Below are 19537 nucleotides of genomic sequence, written 5' to 3' on the forward strand. Positions count from 1 at the left end.
AGAGCCTTGACTTCCAGACTTCTCCGACCCTCATCCACATCTGCAGCAGAGCTGAGATCCGTGGAGGCGACGAGCGACGTGGGACCGGCTACCTGGGAAAAGTGGCTAGTAACTTACAGCGCAGCTTCTGAGGTACCCTCGAAGTTGTGCACCGGGGATTGAGAAGCCCCAACCCCAAGCACCATCTGCACCGAAGATCAGCCCCCCACACTCCACGAGTCCTGCGTGGGGCCCTTCAGCATTTTCCTGCTTGCCGCGTCTGTCCGGTTGCTTGCCCGCTGGCTAGTGGCCTCTGTGACGACGCACCCTGAAATCTTCTGCGCTGGATTGGCTCCTCCAGACTGGCTCCCGCTTCTCTGCAAAGAAGAAGCACCCCAGACCTTCCTGGTCTGCACCAGAAGCAAGTCCTTTGTTCTTCGTGGGTTCCGCTTGCCAAGGCTTGGTGAGTCCTAGTCCAACTTCGACGCCGCCGACAGCAAGAGCCTTCGTGGGACAGCTCGCCTCCTGGTCCTGGTCATCCTCGACGCTTCCTGGTCCTCCTGGCTGCAGCGACAAGCTTCACCTTCACCTGCAACTCTTCACGACATCGCCTGGTTCCTTCCTGGTTCCACGTGGTCACTGGCTAGTGACCTTGACTCTGTCCCTTCTGCTTGCAGGTTTCTTCTCTTCTTGATCCCAGCCTTGGGATCCACCGGACACTCTCCCCTGACTGCCTGTCAGCATCTTTCTTCAGGCATCCATAGGAGTCGACGACGAAAACGACGCATCTTCACCCCTATGCACCCGCAGCCTGTGGGCTAGGTAACTTGGGTACTCCGGTGCTCATCAGGATAGTGACTATCCTAGTGTCTAGTTTTCAAGTCTCAACTTCCTAGCTACTCCGGAAGTGTCCTAAATCTACAGTTTTCTAAACTGTACTATTGCTATTGACTTTTACGCATTAGGCGTGAGTGTTTCCACTCTGCACACGAATCCCGTGGGCCTCCCACTTCCTAACTAACGCTAGTGTAGTGTAGCCCCAGCGATTCCCTAGGCCTAGGCCTATTCTATTTCCGTGACAGTGGTTCTTATACCACTTACTTAGTATATGGTTTGCGTGGCCCCTAGGGCCTAACTGTATTACTTACCTGTGTGACTTAATGTATGCATAAATAAGACTGTGTTGTACTTACCTCTAATCTCATAAAGAGTGCTGAGGGTTTGCTTAGAATAAATACACTTTATTTTATATATATATCTGTTGTGGTGTCCTTTCATTTGGTATTCAAGGGATTATATATGGTATCACAGCTGGCTTCACATGCCATTCAGAGTTTAGCCTAAGACTGCTCTTGTCCATGCTACCACTAGGATAGCTGGTCTATAAGGTTGACTTTACAACCAATCACCATAAGGGTATTTGGACTGATATAAGGTGTACACTATAACTAGTGACATCATACATCAGGCCAACTTCTCACACTTACTTGCAGCCACTGGGGTGAACCACTCAAGAACTTCATGTACCAGCTTCCCTTGGGGCGACCCGGAGGAGGAGCTAGCGGAGTGCGGTCCATTGTGGTTGTTTATAAAAATGGCTCCCTCGAGCTTTGAGCTGACGAGCTCCTGGACGATGCACCTGCGTGCCTGTGCGGGCACTGAGGCCCTTGACGGTTGCTTGGCGGCTCTCTCTTTCACCCCTAACTATTTTCTCTACTGAGGAGGGAAGTTATCCCGAAACCCGAGCCATGTCTCGGGCGATATTTTTAAACCCGGGACATGTATCGGGTCTAGAGATCATCAGTTCAACAAGTACTTACTTGCACCCATTGGGGTGAACCACTCAAGAACTCCATCAGAGATCATCAGTTCAACAAGTACTTACTTGCACCCACTGGGGTGAACCACTCAAGATCTTCATGTACCAGCTTCCTTGGGGTGACCCGGAGGAGGAGCTAGCGGAGTGGGGTCCATTGCGGTTGTTTATAAAAATGGCTCCCTCGAGCTTTGAGCTGACGAGCTCCTGGACAACGCACCTGCTTGCCTGTGCGGGCACTGAGGCCCTTGACGGTTGCTTGGCGGCTCTCTCTTCCACCCCTAACTATTTTCTCTACTGAGGAGGGAAGTTATCCCGAAACCCGAGCCATGTCTCGGGCGATAATTTAAAACTCGGGACATGTATTGGGTCTAGAGATCATCAGTTCAACAAGTACTTACTTGCACCCATTGGGGTGAACCACTCAAGAACTCCATCAGAGATCATCAGTTCAACAAGTACTTACTTGCACCCACTGGGGTGAACCACTCAAGAACTTCATGTACCAGCTTCCCTTGGGGCGACCCGGAGGAGGAGCTAGCAGAGTGCTGTCCATTGCGGTTGTTTATAAAAATGGCTCCCTCGAGCTTTGAGCTGACGAGCTCCTGGACGACGCACCTGCGTACCTGTGCGGGCACTGAGGCCCTTGACGGTTGCTTGGCGGCTCTCTCATCCACCCCTAACTATTTTCTCTACTGAGGAGGGAAGTTATCCCGAAACCCGAGCCATGTCTCGGGCGATATTTTAAAACCCGGGACATGTATCGGGTCTAGAGATCATCAGTTCAACAAGTACTTACTTGCACCCATTGGGGTGAACCACTCAAGAACTCCATCAGAGATCATCAGTTCAACAAGTACTTACTTGCACCCACTGGGGTGAACCACTCAAGAACTTCATGTACCAGCTTCCCTTGGGGCGACCCGGAGAAGGAGCTAGCGGAGTGCGGTCCATTGCGGTTGTTTATAAAAATGGCTCCCTCGAGCTTTGAGCTGACGAGCTCCTGGACGACGCACCTGCGTGCCTGTGCGGGCACTGAAGCCCTTGATGGTTGCTTGGCAGCTCTCTCTTCCACCCCTAACTATTTTCTTTACTGAGGAGGGAAGTTATCCCGAAACCCGAGCCATGTCTCGGGCGATATTTTAAAACCCGGGACATGTATCGGGTCTAGAGATCATGAGGTCAACAAGTACTTACTTGCACCCATTGGGGTGAACCACTCAAGAACTCCATCAGAGATCATCAGTTCAACAAGTACTTACTTGCACCCACTGGGGTGAACCACTCAAGAACTTCATGTACCAGCTTCCCTTGGGGTGACCCGGAGGAGGAGCTAGCGGAGTGTGGTCCATTGCGGTTGTTTATAAAAATGGCTCCCTCGAGCTTTGAGCTGACGAGCTCCTGGACGACGCACCTTGACGGTTGCTTGGCGGCACTCTCTTCCACCCCTAACTATTTTCTCTACTGTGGAGGGAAGTTATCCCGAAACCCGAGCCATGTCTCGGGCGATATTTTAAAACCCGGGACATGTATCGGGTCTAGAGATCATCAGTTCAACAAGTACTTACTTGCACCCATTGGGGTGAACCACTCAAGAACTCCATCAGAGATCATCAGTTCAACAAGTACTTACTTGCACCCACTGGGCTGAACCGCTCAAGAACTTCATGTACCAGCTTCCCTTGGGGTGACCCGGAGGAGGAGCTAGCGGAGTGCGGTCCATTGCGGTTGTTTATAAAAATGGCTCCCTCGAGCTTTGAGCTGACGAGCTCCTGGACGACGCACCTGCTTGCCTGTGCGGGCACTGAGGCCCTTGACGGTTGCTTGGCGGCTCTCTCTTCCACCCTTAACTATTTTCTCTACTGAGGAGGGAAGTTATCCCGAAACCCGAGCCATGTCTCGGGCGATATTTTAAAACTCGGGACATGTATTGGGTCTAGAGATCATCAGTTCAACAAGTACTTACTTGCACCCATTGGGGTGAACCACTCAAGAACTCCATCAGAGATCATCAGTTCAACAAGTACTTACTTGCACCCACTGGGGTGAACCACTCAAGAACTTCATGTACCAGCTTCCCTTGGGGCGACCCGGAGGAGGAGCTAGCAGAGTGCTGTCCATTGCGGTTGTTTATAAAAATGGCTCCCTCGAGCTTTGAGCTGACGAGCTCCTGGACGACGCACCTGCGTACCTGTGCGGGCACTGAGGCCCTTGACGGTTGCTTGGCGGCTCTCTCTTCCACCCCTAACTATTTTCTCTACTGAGGAGGGAAGTTATCCCGAAACCCGAGCCATGTCTCGGGCGATATTTTAAAACCCGGGACATGTATCGGGTCTAGAGATCATCAGTTCAACAAGTACTTACTTACACCCATTGGGGTGAACTACTCAAGAACTCCATCAGAGATCATCAGTTCAACAAGTACTTACTTGCACCCACTGGGGTGAACCACTCAAGAACTTCATGTACCAGCTTCCCTTGGGGCGACCCGGAGGAGGAGCTAGCGGAGTGCGGTCCATTGCTGTTGTTTATAAAAATGGCTCCCTCGAGCTTTGAGCTGATGAGCTCCTGGACGACGCACCTGCGTGCCTGTGCGGGCACTGAGGCCCTTGACGGTTGCTTGGCGGCTCTCTCTTCCACCCCTAACAATTTTCTCTACTGAGGAGGGAAGTTATCCCGAAACCCGAGCCATGTCTCGGGCGATATTTTAAAACCCGGGACATGTATCGGGTCTAGAGATCATCAGTTCAACAAGTACTTACTTGCACCCATTGGGGTGAACCACTCAAGAACTCCATCAGAGATCATCAGTTCAACAAGTACTTACTTGCACCCACTGGGGTGAACCACTCAAGAACTTCATGTACCAGCTTCCCTTGGGGCGACCCGGAGAAGGAGCTAGCGGAATGCGGTCCATTGCGGTTGTTTATAAAAATGGCTCCCTCGAGCTTTGAGCTGACGAGCTCCTAGACGACGCACCTGCGTGCCTGTGCGGGCACTGAAGCCCTTGACGGTTGCTTGGCGGCTCTCTCTTCCACCCCTAACTATTTTCTCTACTGAGGAGGAAAGTTATCCCGAAACAGGAGCCATTTCTCGGGCGATATTTTAAAACCCGGGACATGTATCGGGTCTAGAGATCATCAGTTCAACAAGTACTTACTTGCACCCATTGGGGTGAACCGCTCAAGAACTCCATCAGAGATCATCAGTTCAACAAGTACTTACTTGCACCCACTGGGGTGAACCACTCAAGAACTTCATGTACCAGCTTCCCTTGGGGTGACCCGGAGGAGGAGCTAGCGGAGTGTGGTCCATTGCGGTTGTTTATAAAAATGGCTCCCTCGAGCTTTGAGCTGACGAGCTCCTGGATGACGCACCTTGACGGTTGCTTGGCGGCTCTCTCTTCCACCCCTAACTATTTTCTCTACTGAGGAGGGAAGTTATCCCGAAACCCGAGCCATGTCTCGGACGATATTTTAAAACCCGGGACATGTATCGAATCTAGAGATCATCAGTTCAACAAGTACTTACTTGCACCCATTTGGGTGAACCACTCAAGAACTCCATCAGAGATCATCAGTTCAACAAGTACTTACTTGCAGCCACTGGGGTGAACCACTCAAGAACTTCATGTACCAGCTTCCCTTGGGGCGACCCGGAGGAGGAGCTAGCTGAGTGCGGTCCATTGCGGTTGTTTGTAAAAATGGCTCCCTCGATCTTTGAGCTGACGAGCTCCTGGACGACGCACCTGCGTGCCTGTGAGGACACTGAGGCCCTTGATGGTTGCTTGGCGGCTCTCTCTTCCACCCCTAACTATTTTCTCTACTGAGGAGGGAAGTTATCCCGAAACCCGAGCCATGTCTCGGGCGATATTTTAAAACCCGGGACATGTATCGGGTCTAGAGATCATCAGTTTAACAAGTACTTACTTGCACCCATTGGGGTGAACCACTCAAGAACTCCATCAGAGATAATCAGTTCAACAAGTACTTACTTGCACCCACTGGGGTGAACCACTCAAGAACTTCATGTACCAGCTTCCCTCGGGGTGACCCGGAGGAGGAGATAGCGGAGTGCGATCCATTGCGGTTGTTTATAAAAATGGCTCCTTCGAGCTTTGAGCTGACGAGCTCCTGGGCGACGCACCTGTGTGCCTGTGCGGGCACTGAAGCCCTTGACGGTTGCTTGGCAGCTCTCTCTTCCACCCCTAACTATTTTCTCTACTGAGGAGGGAAGTTATCCCGAAACCCGAGCCATGTCTCGGGCGATATTTTAAAACCCGGGACATGTATCGGGTCTAGAGATCATGAGTTCAACAAGTACTTACTTGCACCCATTGGGGTGAACCACTCAAGAACTCCATCAGAGATCATCAGTTCAACATGTACTTACTTGCACCCACTGGGGTGAACCACTCAAGAACTTCATGTACCAGCTTCCCTTGGGGTGACCCGGAGGAGGAGCTAGCGGAGTGTGGTCCATTGCGGTTGTTTATAAAAATGGCTCCCTCGAGCTTTGAGCTGACGAGCTCCTGGACTACTCACCTTGACGGTTGCTTGGCGGCTCTCTCTTCCACCCCTAACTATTTTCTCTACTGAGGAGGGAAGTTATCCCGAAACGCGAGGCATGTCTCGGGCGATATTTTAAAACCCGGGACATGTATTGGGTCTAGAGATCATCAGTTCAACAAGTTCTTACTTGCACCCATTTGGGTGAACCCCTCAAGAACTCCATCAGAGATCATCAGTTCAACAAGTACTTACTGTAGGAGAGTAGGGTCTGCTTTCTATGTTCACCCCCACTTTTTGCTTTTGCTTTACTGGTTTTCGACTTAGATGTGGCTGTGGGCCTGCTAATCAGACCCACAGCCCTGCTGTTCTCTCTCTAAACTAATACTATGTACTTTAGGTGCATAACCCATTTGGATAGGATCACCTTATTGGCCCCTGTACAGTGTACCCTAGGTACCCAGGGCATAGGTGTACCCTAGGCCTACCAGGGGCTGCAGCATGTATTATGCCACCCCTGGCCTGGCCTTCCATTTTGACACAACTGGCTGATCACTCAGCTGGGGCAAGGTCGTGTAATCACCCCTTGCTTAGGTGTAGTATTCCTATACCTAACTTACATATAGACACATGTGTACCTATCAGTCACTCCTATGGCAGGCCTTGACAATCCTGGAGGCAGAGTGCTTGGTAACATGTGAGATGGTGCTCTAGCATGAGCTGAGCCTGTCTGCAGCTTTCGGAACCTTGTCCTTATAGCTGTTCTATGATATAGCCTACCATATACTCTTAAAGTGCCTTATAATCTTAGACGGTTATGGTAACTATGGTTTGGCTTTATCAAAACATGTCGTGTAAGGTGTCTAACACTAGGGAATAATACCCCCATGCCATTTCTGGACATGAGAATATTATTCCCCCCTTCTAGAGGGAAAGACATGTTAAAATCATACTTCAACTGTTAGCCTCTGACCAAAGCCTCAGCATCACAAAATGGATGCTGCTGCCACGACACAAGTCTGACCTCCTGCAGCTGGGAGTGATCCCAGCCAGGGAGGCCTGGACAATAGGTTTCCTGCTTGGGGAGGTGCTAGCACCTCCCCAGACAGCCTTTAGTGTATTGGGGCAGGGTGGGCTGAAAGGAATGAGACATGCCTGGGGCACTCAAGGTGTTCCTTGCATAGTCCAGTTCAAACCGGCGCTGGGGCACTCCAGCCCCAGCTCTGGCGCGAAACTGGACAAAGGGAAGTGGGTGTAACCACCCCCTCCCAGGTCCCACCCATAAGGCGTGACCTAGCAGGTATCCCAGCCCCCCAGATTAGTATAAGAGTGGGAGTTGGGCCTCAAGACTTTAGATTATCCTGAACCTGCAAAACTGAACAGAAACTCTGGACCTTCGACATTCGACGAAAGAAGAAGACTGAAGAATCTCCCTTGTAGCCAAGGAGTGGCTACCCTGTGCAAACAGGCACCATCAAGAGACTACCCTTTGCTTTGCGACCGTTCTACGAGGAACCGACTGCAGAGCCCGACCAGAGCCTTGACTTCCAGACTTCTCCGACCCTCATCCACATCTGCAGCAGAGCTGAGATCCGTGGAGGCGACGAGCGACGTGGGACCGGCTACCTGGGAAAAGTGGCTAGTAACTTACAGCGCAGCTTCTGAGGTACCCTCGAAGTTGTGCACCGGGGATTGAGAAGCCCCAACCCCAAGCACCATCTGCACCGAAGATCAGCCCCCCACACTCCACGAGTCCTGCGTGGGGCCCTTCAGCATTTTCCTGCTTGCCGCGTCTGTCCGGTTGCTTGCCCGCTGGCTAGTGGCCTCTGTGACGACGCACCCTGAAATCTTCTGCGCTGGTTTGGCTCCTCCAGACTGGCTCCCGCTTCTCTGCAAAGAAGAAGCACCCCAGACCTTCCTGGTCTGCACCAGAAGCAAGTCCTTTGTTCTTCGTGGGTTCCGCTTGCCAAGGCTTGGTGAGTCCTAGTCCAACTTCGACGCCGCCGACAGCAAGAGCCTTCGTGGGACAGCTCGCCTCCTGGTCCTGGTCATCCTCGACGCTTCCTGGTCCTCCTGGCTGCAGCGACAAGCTTCACCTTCACCTGCAACTCTTCACGACATCGCCTGGTTCCTTCCTGGTTCCACGTGGTCACTGGCTAGTGACCTTGACTCTGTCCCTTCTGCTTGCAGGTTTCTTCTCTTCTTGATCCCAGCCTTGGGATCCACCGGACACTCTCCCCTGACTGCCTGTCAGCATCTTTCTTCAGGCATCCATAGGAGTCGACGACGAAAACGACGCATCTTCACCCCTATGCACCCGCAGCCTGTGGGCTAGGTAACTTGGGTACTCCGGTGCTCATCAGGATAGTGACTATCCTAGTGTCTAGTTTTCAAGTCTCAACTTCCTAGCTACTCCGGAAGTGTCCTAAATCTACCGTTTTCTAAACTGTACTATTGCTATTGACTTTTACGCATTACGCGTGAGTGTTTCCACTCTGCACACGAATCCCGTGGGCCTCCCACTTCCTAACTAACGCTAGTGTAGTGTAGCCCCAGCGATTCCCTAGGCCTAGGCCTATTCTATTTCCGTGACAGTGGTTCTTATACCACTTACTTAGTATATGGTTTGCGTGGCCCCTAGGGCCTAACTGTATTACTTACCTGTGTGACTTAATGTATGCATAAATAAGACTGTGTTGTACTTACCTCTAATCTCATAAAGAGTGCTGGGGGTTTGCTTAGAATAAATACACTTTATTTTATATATATATCTGTTGTGGTGTCTTTTCATTTGGTATTCAAGGGATTATATATGGTATCACAGCTGGCTTCACATGCCATTCAGAGTTTAGCCTAAGACTGCTCTTGTCCATGCTACCACTAGGATAGCTGGTCTATAAGGTTGACTTTACAACCAATCACCATAAGGGTATTTGGACTGATATAAGGTGTACACTATAACTAGTGACATCATACATCAGGCCAACTTCTCACACTTACTTGCAGCCACTGGGGTGAACCACTCAAGAACTTCATGTACCAGCTTCCCTTGGGGCGACCCGGAGAAGGAGCTAGCGGAATGCGGTCCATTGCGGTTGTTTATAAAAATGGCTCCCTCGAGCTTTGAGCTGACGAGCTCCTAGACGACGCATCTGCGTGCCTGTGCGGGCACTGAAGCCCTTGACGGTTGCTTGGCGGCTCTCTCTTCCACCCCTAACTATTTTCTCTACTGAGGAGGAAAGTTATCCCGAAACCGGAGCCATTTCTCGGGCGATATTTTAAAACCCGGGACATGTATCGGGTCTAGAGATCATCAGTTCAACAAGTACTTACTTGCACCCATTGGGGTGAACCGCTCAAGAACTCCATCAGAGATCATCAGTTCAACAAGTATTTACTTGCACCCACTGGGGTGAACCACTCAAGAACTTCATGTACCAGCTTCCCTTGGGGTGACCCGGAGGAGGAGCTAGCGGAGTGTGGTCCATTGCGGTTGTTTATAAAAATGGCTCCCTCGAGCTTTGAGCTGACGAGCTCCTGGATGACGCACCTTGACGGTTGCTTGGCGGCTCTCTCTTCCACCCCTAACTATTTTCTCTACTGAGGAGGGAAGTTATCCCGAAACCCGAGCCATGTCTCAAACGATATTTTAAAACCCGGGACATGTATCGAATCTAGAGATCATCAGTTCAACAAGTACTTACTTGCACCCATTTGGGTGAACCACTCAAGAACTCCATCAGAGATCATCAGTTCAACAAGTACTTACTTGCAGCCACTGGGGTGAACCACTCAAGAACTTCATGTACCAGCTTCCCTTGGGGCGACCCGGAGGAGGAGCTAGCTGAGTGCGGTCCATTGCGGTTGTTTGTAAAAATGGCTCCCTCGAGCTTTGAGCTGACGAGCTCCTGGACGACGCACCTGCGTGCCTGTGAGGACACTGAGGCCCTTGACGGTTGCTTGGCGGCTCTCTCTTCCACCCCTAACTATTTTCTCTACTGAGGAGGGAAGTTATCCCGAAACCCGAGCCATGTCTCGGGCGATATTTTAAAACCCGGGACATGTATCGGGTCTAGAGATCATCAGTTTAACAAGTACTTACTTGCACCCATTGGGGTGAACCACTCAAGAACTCCATCAGAGATAATCAGTTCAACAAGTACTTACTTGCACCCACTGGGGTGAACCACTCAAGAACTTCATGTACCAGCTTCCCTCGGGGTGACCCGGAGGAGGAGATAGCGGAGTGCGGTCCATTGCGGTTGTTTATAAAAATGGCTCCCTCGAGCTTTGAGCTGACGAGCTCCTGGACAACGCACCTGCTTGCCTGTGCGGGCACTGAGGCCCTTGACGGTTGCTTGGCGGCTCTCTCTTCCACCCCTAACTATTTTCTCTACTGAGGAGGGAAGTTATCCCGAAACCCGAGCCATGTCTCGGGCGATAATTTAAAACTCGGGACATGTATTGGGTCTAGAGATCATCAGTTCAACAAGTACTTACTTGCACCCATTGGGGTGAACCACTCAAGAACTCCATCAGAGATCATCAGTTCAACAAGTACTTACTTGCACCCAATGGGGTGAACCACTCAAGAACTTCATGTACCAGCTTCCCTTGGGGCGACCCGGAGGAGGAGCTAGCAGAGTGCTGTCCATTGCGGTTGTTTATAAAAATGGCTCCCTCGAGCTTTGAGCTGACGCGCTCCTGGACGACGCACCTGCGTGCCTGTGCGGGCACTGAGGCCCTTGACGGTTGCTTGCCGGCTCTCTCTTCCACCCCTAACTATTTTCTCTACTGAAGAGGGAAGTTATCCCGAAACCCGAGCCATGTCTCGGGCGATATTTTAAAACCCGGGACATGTATCGGGTCTAGAGATCATCAGTTCAACAAGTACTTACTTGCACCCACTGGGGTGAACCACTCAAGAACTTCATGTACCAGCTTCCCTTGGGGTGACCCGGAGGAGGAGCTAGCGGAGTGCGGTCCATTGCGGTTGTTTATAAAAATGGCTCCTTCAAACTTTGAGCTGACGAGCTCCTGGACGACGCACCTGCGTGCCTGTGCGGGCACTGAGGCCCTTGACGGTTGCTTGGCGGCTCTCTCTTCCACCCCTAACTATTTTCTCTACTGAGGAGGGAAGTTATCCCGAAACCCGAGCCATGTCTCGGGCGATATTTTAAAACCCGGGACATGTATCGGGTCTAGAGATCATCAGTTCAACAAGTACTTACTTGCACCCATTGGGGTGAACCACTCAAGAACTCCATCAGAGATCATCAGTTCAACAAGTACTTACTTGCACCCACTGGGGTGAACCACTCAAGAACTTCATGTACCAGCTTCCCTTGGGGCGACCCGGAGAAGGAGCTAGCGGAGTGCGGTCCATTGCGGTTGTTTATAAAAATGGCTCCCTCGAGCTTTGAGCTGACGAGCTCCTAGACGACGCACCTGCATGGCTGTGCGGGCACTGAAGCCCTTGACGGTTGCTTGGCGGCTCTCTCTTCCACCCATAACTATTTTCTCTACTGAGGAGGAAAGTTATCCCGAAACCCGAGCCATTTCTCGGGCGATATTTTAAAACCCGGGACATGTATCGGGTCTAGAGATCATCAGTTCAACAAGTACTTACTTGCACCCATTGGGGTGAACCACTCAAGAACTCCATCAGAGATCATCAGTTCAACAAGTACTTACTTGCACCCACTGGGGTGAACCACTCAAGAACTTCATGTACCAGCTTCCCTTGGGGCGACCCGGAGGAGGAGCTAGCGGAGTGCGGTCCATTGCGGTTGTTTGTAAAAATGGCTCCCTCGAGCTTTGAGCTGACGAGCTCCTGGACGACGCACCTGCGTGCCTGTGAGGACACTGAGGCCCTTGACGGTTGCTTGGCGGCTCTCTCTTCCACCCCTAACTATTTTCTCTACTGAGGAGGGAAGTTATCCCGAAACCCGAGCCATGTCTCGGGCGATATTTTAAAACCCGGGACATGTATCGGGTCTAGAGATCATCAGTTCAACAAGTACTTACTTGCACCCATTGGGGTGAACCGCTCAAGAACTCCATCAGAGATCATCAGTTCAACACGTACTTACTTGCACCCACTGGGGTGAACCACTCAAGAACTTCATGTACCAGCTTCCCTTGGGGTGACCAGGAGGAGGAGCTAGCGGAGTGTGGTCCATTGCGGTTGTTTATAAAAATGGCTCCCTCGAGCTTTGAGCTGACGAGCTCCTGGATGACGCACCTTGACGGTTGCTTGGCGGCTCTCTCTTCCACCCCTAACTATTTTCTCTACTGAGGAGGGAAGTTATCCCGAAACCCGAGCCATGTCTCGGACGATATTTTAAAACCCGGGACATGTATCGAATCTAGAGATCATCAGTTCAACAAGTACTTACTTGCACCCATTTGGGTGAACCACTCAAGAACTCCATCAGAGATCATCAGTTCAACAAGTACTTATTTGCACCCACTGGGGTGAACCACTCAAGAACTTCATGTACTAGCTTCCCTTGGGGCGGCCCGGAGGAGGAGCTAGCGGAGTGCGGTCCATTTCGGTTGTTTATAAAAATGGCTCCCTCGAGCTTTGAGCTGACGAGCTCCTGGACGACGCACCTGCGTGCCTGTGCGGGCACTGAGGCCCTTGACGGTTGCTTGGCGGCTCTCTCTTCCACCCCTAACTATTTTCTCTACTGAGGAGGGAAGTTATCCTGAAACCCGAGCCATGTCTCGGGCGATATTTTAAAACCCGGGACATGTATCGGGTCTAGAGATCATCAGTTCAACAAGTACTTACTTGCACCCATTGGGGTGAACCACTCAAGAACTCCATTAGAGATCATCAGTTCAACAAGTACTTACTTGCACCCACTGGGGTGAACCACTCAAGAACTTCATGTACCAGCTTCCCTTGGGGTGACCCGGAGGAGGAGCTAGCGGAGTGTGGTCCATTGCGGTTGTTTATAAAAATGGCTCCCTCGAGCTTTGAGCTGACGAGCTCCTGGACGACGCACCTTGACGGTTGCTTGGCGGCTCTCTCTTCCACCCCTAACTATTTTCTCTACTGAGGAGGGAAGTTATCCCGAAACCCGAGCCATGTCTCGGACGATATTTTAAAACCCGGGACATGTATCGGGTCTAGAGATCATCTGTTCAACAAGTACTAACGTGCACCCATTTGGGTGAACCACTCAAGAACTCCATCAGAGATCATCAGTTCAACAAGTACTTACTTTCACCCACTGGGGTGAACCACTCAAGAACTTCATGTACCAGCTTCCCTTGGGGCGACCCGGAGGAGGAGCTAGCGGAGTGCGGTCCATTGCGGTTGTTTGTAAAAATGGCTCCCTCGAGCTTTGAGCTGACGAGCTCCTGGACGACGCACCTGCATGCCTGTGAGGACACTGAGGCCCTTGACGGTTGCTTGGCGGCTCTCTCTTCCACCCCTAACTATTTTCTCTACTGAGGAGGGAAGTTATCCCGAAACCCGAGCCATGTCTCGGGCGATATTTTAAAACCCGGGACATGTATCGGGTCTAGAGATCATCAGTTTATCAAGTACTTACTTGCACCCATTGGGGTGAACCACTCAAGAACTCCATCAGAGATAATCAGTTCAACAAGTACTTACTTGCACCCACTGGGGTGAACCACTCAAGAACTTCATGTACCAGCTTCCCTTGGGGTGACCCGGAGGAGGAGCTAGCGGAGTGCGGTCCATTGCGGTTGTTTATAAAAATGGCTCCCTCGAGCTTTGAGCTGACGAGCTCCTGGACAACGCACCTGCTTGCCTGTGCGGGCACTGAGGCCCTTGACGGTTGCTTGGCGGCTCTCTCTTCCACCCCTAACTATTTTCTCTACTGAGGAGGGAAGTTATCCCGAAACCCGAGCCATGTCTCGGGCGATAATTTAAAACTCGGGACATGTATTGGGTCTAGAGATCATCAGTTCAACAAGTACTTACTTGCACCCATTGGGGTGAACCACTCAAGAACTCCATCAGAGATCATCAGTTCAACAAGTACTTACTTGCACCCACTGGGGTGAACCACTCAAGAACTTCATGTACCAGCTTCCCTTGGGGCGACCCGGAGGAGGAGCTAGCAGAGTGCTGTCCATTGCGGTTTTTTATAAAAATGGCTCCCTCGAGCTTTGAGCTGACGAGCTCCTGGACGACGCACCTGCGTGCCTGTGCGGGCACTGAGGCCCTTGACGGTTGCTTGGCGGCTCTGTCTTCCACCCCTAACTATTTTCTCTACTGAGGAGGGAAGTTATCCCGAAACCCGAGCCATGTCTCGGGCGATATTTTAAAACCCGGGACATGTATCGGGTCTAGAGATCATCAGTTCAACAAGTACTTACTTGCACCCACTGGGGTGAACCACTCAAGAACTTCATGTACCAGCTTCCCTTGGGGTGACCCGGAGGAGGAGCTAGCGGAGTGTGGTCCATTGCGGTTGTTTATAAAAATGGCTCCCTCGAGCTTTGAGCTGACGAGCTCCTGGACGACGCACCTTGACGGTTGCTTGGCGGCTCTCTCTTCCACCCCTAACTATTTTCTCTACTGAGGAGGGAAGTTATCCCGAAACCCGAGCCATGTCTCGGGCGATATTTTAAAATCCGGGACATGTATCGGGTCTAGAGATCATCAGTTCAACAAGTACTTACTTGCACCCATTGGGGTGAACCACTCAAGAACTCCATCAGAGATCATCAGTTCAACAAGTACTTACTTGCACCCACTGGGGTGAACCACTCAAGAACTTCATGTACCAGCTTCCCTTGGGGTGACCCGGAGGAGGAGCTAGCGGAGTGCGGACCATTGCGGTTGTTTATAAAAATGGCTCCCTGGAGCTTTGAGCTGACGAGCTCCTGGATGACGCACCTCCTTGCCTGTGCGGGCACTGAGGCCCTTGACGGTTGCTTGGCGGCTCTCTCTTCCACCCCTAACTATTTTCTCTACTGAGGAGGGAAGTTATCCCGAAACCCGAGCCATGTCTCGGACGATATTTTAAAACCCGGGACATGTGTCGAGTCTAGAGATCATCAGTTCAACAAGTACTTACTTGCACCCATTGGGGTGAACCACTCAAGAACTCCATCAGAGATCATCAGTTCAACAAGTACTTACTTGCACCCACTGGGGTGAACCACTCAAGAACTTCATGTACCAGCTTCCCTTGGGGTGACCCGGAGGAGGAGCTAGCGGAGTGCGGTCCATTGCGGTTGTTTATAAAAATAGCTCCCTCGAGCTTTGAGCTGACGAGCTCCTGGACGACGCACCTGCGTGCCTGTGCGGGCACTGAGGCCCTTGACGGTTGATGGCGGCTCTCTCTTCCACCCCTAACTATTTTCTCTACTGAGGAGGGAAGTTATCCCGAAACCCGAGCCATGTCTCGGGCGATATTTTAAAACCCGGGACATGTATCGGGTCTAGAGATCATCAGTTCAACAAGTACTTACTTGCACCCATTAGGGTGAACCACTCAAGAACTCCATCAGAGATCATCAGTTCAACAAGTACTTACTTGCACCCACTGGGGTGAACCACTCAAGAACTTCATGTACCAGCTTCCCTTGGGGCGACCCGGAGAAGGAGCTAGCGGAGTGCGGTCCATTGCGGTTGTTTATAAAAATGGCTCCCTCGAGCTTTGAGCTGACGAGCTCCTAGACGACGCACCTGCGTGCCTGTGCGGGCGCTGAAGCCCTTGACGGTTGCTTGGCGGCTCTCTCTTCCACCCCTAACTATTTTCTCTACTGAGGAGGAAAGTTATCCCGAAACCCGAGCCATTTCTCGGGCGATATTTTAAAACCCGGGACATGTATCGGGTCTAGAGATCATCAGTTCAACAAGTACTTACTTGCACCCATTGGGGTGAACCACTCAAGAACTCCATCAGAGATCATCAGTTCAACAAGTTCTTACTTGCACCCACTGGGGTGAACCACTCAAGAACTTCATGTACCAGCTTCCCTTGGGGTGACCCGGAGGAGGAGCTAGCGGAGTGTGGTCCATTGCGGTTGTTTATAAAAATGGCTCCCTCGAGCTTTGAGCTGACGAGCTCCTGGACGATGCACCTTGACGGTTGCTTGGCGGCTCTCTCTTCCACCCCTAACTATTTTCTCTACTGAGGAGGGAAGTTATCCCGAAACCCGAGCCATGTCTCGGACGATATTTTAAAACCCGGGACATGTGTCGAGTCTAGAGATCATCAGTTCAACAAGTACTTACTTGCACCCATTGGGGTGAACCACTCAAGAACTCCATCAGAGATCATCAGTTCAACAAGTACTTACTTGCACCCACTGGGGTGAACCACTCAAGAACTTCATGTACCAGCTTCCCTTGGGGTGACCCGGAGGAGGAGCTAGCGGAGTGTGGTCCATTGCGGTTGTTTATAAAAATGGCTCCCTCGAGCTTTGAGCTGACGAGCTCCTGGACGACGCACCTTGACGGTTGCTTGGCGGCTCTCTCTTCCACCCCTAACTATTTTCTCTACTGAGGAGGGAAGTTATCCTGAAACCCGAGCCATGTCTCGGGCGATATTTTAAAACCCGGCACATGTATCGGGTCTAGAGATCATCAGTTCAACAAGTACTTACTTGCACCCATTGGGGTGAACCACTCAAGAACTCCATCAGAGATCATCAGTTCAACAAGTACTTACTTGCACCCACTGGGGTGAACCACTCAAGAACTTCAAGTACCAGCTTCCCTTGGGGTGACCCGGAGGAGGAGCTAGCGGAGTCTGGTCCATTGCAGTTGTTTATAAAAATGGCTCCCTCGAGCTTTGAGCTGACGAGCTCCTGGACGACGCACCTGCGTGCCTGTGCGGGCACTGAGGCCCTTGACGGTTGCTTGGCGGCTCTCTCTTCCACCCCTAACTATTTTCTCTACTGAGGAGGGAAGTTATCCCGAAACCCGAGCCATGTCTCGGGCGATATTTTAAAACCCGGGACATGTATCGGGTCTAGAGATCATCAGTTCAACAAGTACTTACTTGCACCCATTGGGGTGAACCACTCAAGAACTCCATCAGAGATCATCAGTTCAACAAGTACTTACTTGCACCCACTGGGGTGAACCACTTAAGAACTTCATGTACCAGCTTCCCTTGGGGTGACCCGGAGGAGGAGCTAGCGGAGTGCGGTCCATTGCGGTTGTTTATAAAAATGGCTCCCTGGAGCTTTGAGCTGACGAGCTCCTGGATGACGCACCTCCTTGCCTGTGCGGGCACTGAGGCCCTTGACGGTTGCTTGGCGGCTCTCTCTTCCACCCCTAACTATTTTCTCTACTGAGGAGGGAAGTTATCCCGAAACCCGAGCCATGTCTCGGGCGATATTTTAAAACTCGGGACATGTATCGGGTCTAGAGATCATCAGTTCAACAAGTACTTACTTGCACCCATTGGGGTGAACCGCTCAAGAACTCCATCAGAGATCATCAGTTCAACAAGTACTTACTTGCACCCACTGGGGTGAACCACTCAGGAACTTCATGTACCAGCTTCCCTTGGGGTGACCCGGAGGAGGAGCTAGCGGAGTGTGGTCCATTGCGGTTGTTTATAAAAATGGCTCCCTCGAGCTTTGAGCTGACGAGCTCCTGGATGACGCACCTTGACGGTTGCTTGGCGGCTCTCTCTTCCACCCCTAACTATTTTCTCTAATGAGGAGGGAAGTTATCCCGAAACCCGAGCCATGTCTCGGACGATATTTGAAAACCCGGGACATGTATCGAATCTAAAGATCATCAGTTCAACAAGTACTTACTTGCACCCATTTGGGTGAACCACTCAAGAACTCCATCAGAGATCATCAGTTCAACAAGTACTTACTTGCACCCACTGGGGTGAACCACTCAAGAACTTCATGTACTAGCTTCCCTTGGGGCGGCCCGGAGGAGGAGCTAGCGGAGTGCGGTCCATTTCGGTTGTTTATAAAAATGGCTCCCTCGAGCTTTGAGCTGACGAGCTCCTGGACGACGCACCTGCGTGCCTGTGCGGGCACTGAGGCCCTTGACGGTTGCTTGGCGGCTCTCTCTTCCACCCCTAACTATTTTCTCTACTGAGGAGGGAAGTTATCCTGAAACCCGAGCCATGTCTCGGGCGATATTTTAAAACCCGGGACATGTATCGGGTCTAGAGATCATCAGTTCAACAAGTACTTACTTGCACCCATTGGGGTGAACCACTCAAGAACTCCATTAGAGATCATCAGTTCAACAAGTACTTACTTGCACCCACTGGGGTGAACCACTCAAGAACTTCATGTACCAGCTTCCCTTGGGGTGACCCGGAGGAGGAGCTAGCGGAGTGTGGTCCATTGCGGTTGTTTATAAAAATGGCTCCCTCGAGCTTTGAGCTGACGAGCTCCTGGACGACGCACCTTGACGGTTGCTTGGCGGCTCTCTCTTCCACCCCTAACTATTTTCTCTACTGAGGAGGGAAGTTATCCCGAAACCCGAGCCGTGTCTCGGACGATATTTTAAAACCCGGGACATGTATCAGGTCTAGAGATCATCTGTTCAACAAGTACTAACTTGCACCCATTGGGGTGAACCACTCAAGAACTCCATCAGAGATCATCAGTTCAACAAGTACTTACTTGCACCCACTGGGGTGAACCACTCAAGAACTTCATGTACCAGCTTCCCTTGGGGTGACCCGGAGGAGGAGCTAGCGGAGTGTGGTCCATTGCGGTTGTTTATAAAAATGGCTCCCTCGAGCTTTGAGCTGACGAGCTCCTGGACGACGCACCTTGACGGTTGCTTGGCGGCTCTCTCTTCCACCCCTAACTATTTTCTCTACTGAGGAGGGAAGTTATCCTGAAACCCGAGCCATGTCTCGGGCGATATTTTAAAACCCGGGACATGTATCGGGTCTAGAGATCATCAGTTCAACAAGTACTTACTTGCACCCATTGGGGTGAACCACTCAAGAACTCCATCAGAGATCATCAGTTCAACAAGTACTTACTTGCACCCACTGGGGTGAACCACTCAAGAACTTCATGTACCAGCTTCCCTTGGGGTGACCCGGAGGAGGAGCTAGCAGAGTCTGGTCCATTGCAGTTGTTTATAAAAATGGCTCCCTCGAGCTTTGAGCTGACGAGCTCCTGGACGACGCACCTGCGTGCCTGTGCGGGCACTGAGGCCCTTGACGGTTGCTTGGCGGCTCTCTCTTCCACCCCTAACTATTTTCTCTACTGAGGAGGGAAGTTATCCCGAAACCCGAGC

This window comes from Triturus cristatus, chromosome 1_1, assembly GCF_964204655.1.
Source record: "Triturus cristatus chromosome 1_1, aTriCri1.1, whole genome shotgun sequence".
Taxonomy (NCBI): Eukaryota; Metazoa; Chordata; class Amphibia; order Caudata; family Salamandridae; genus Triturus; species Triturus cristatus.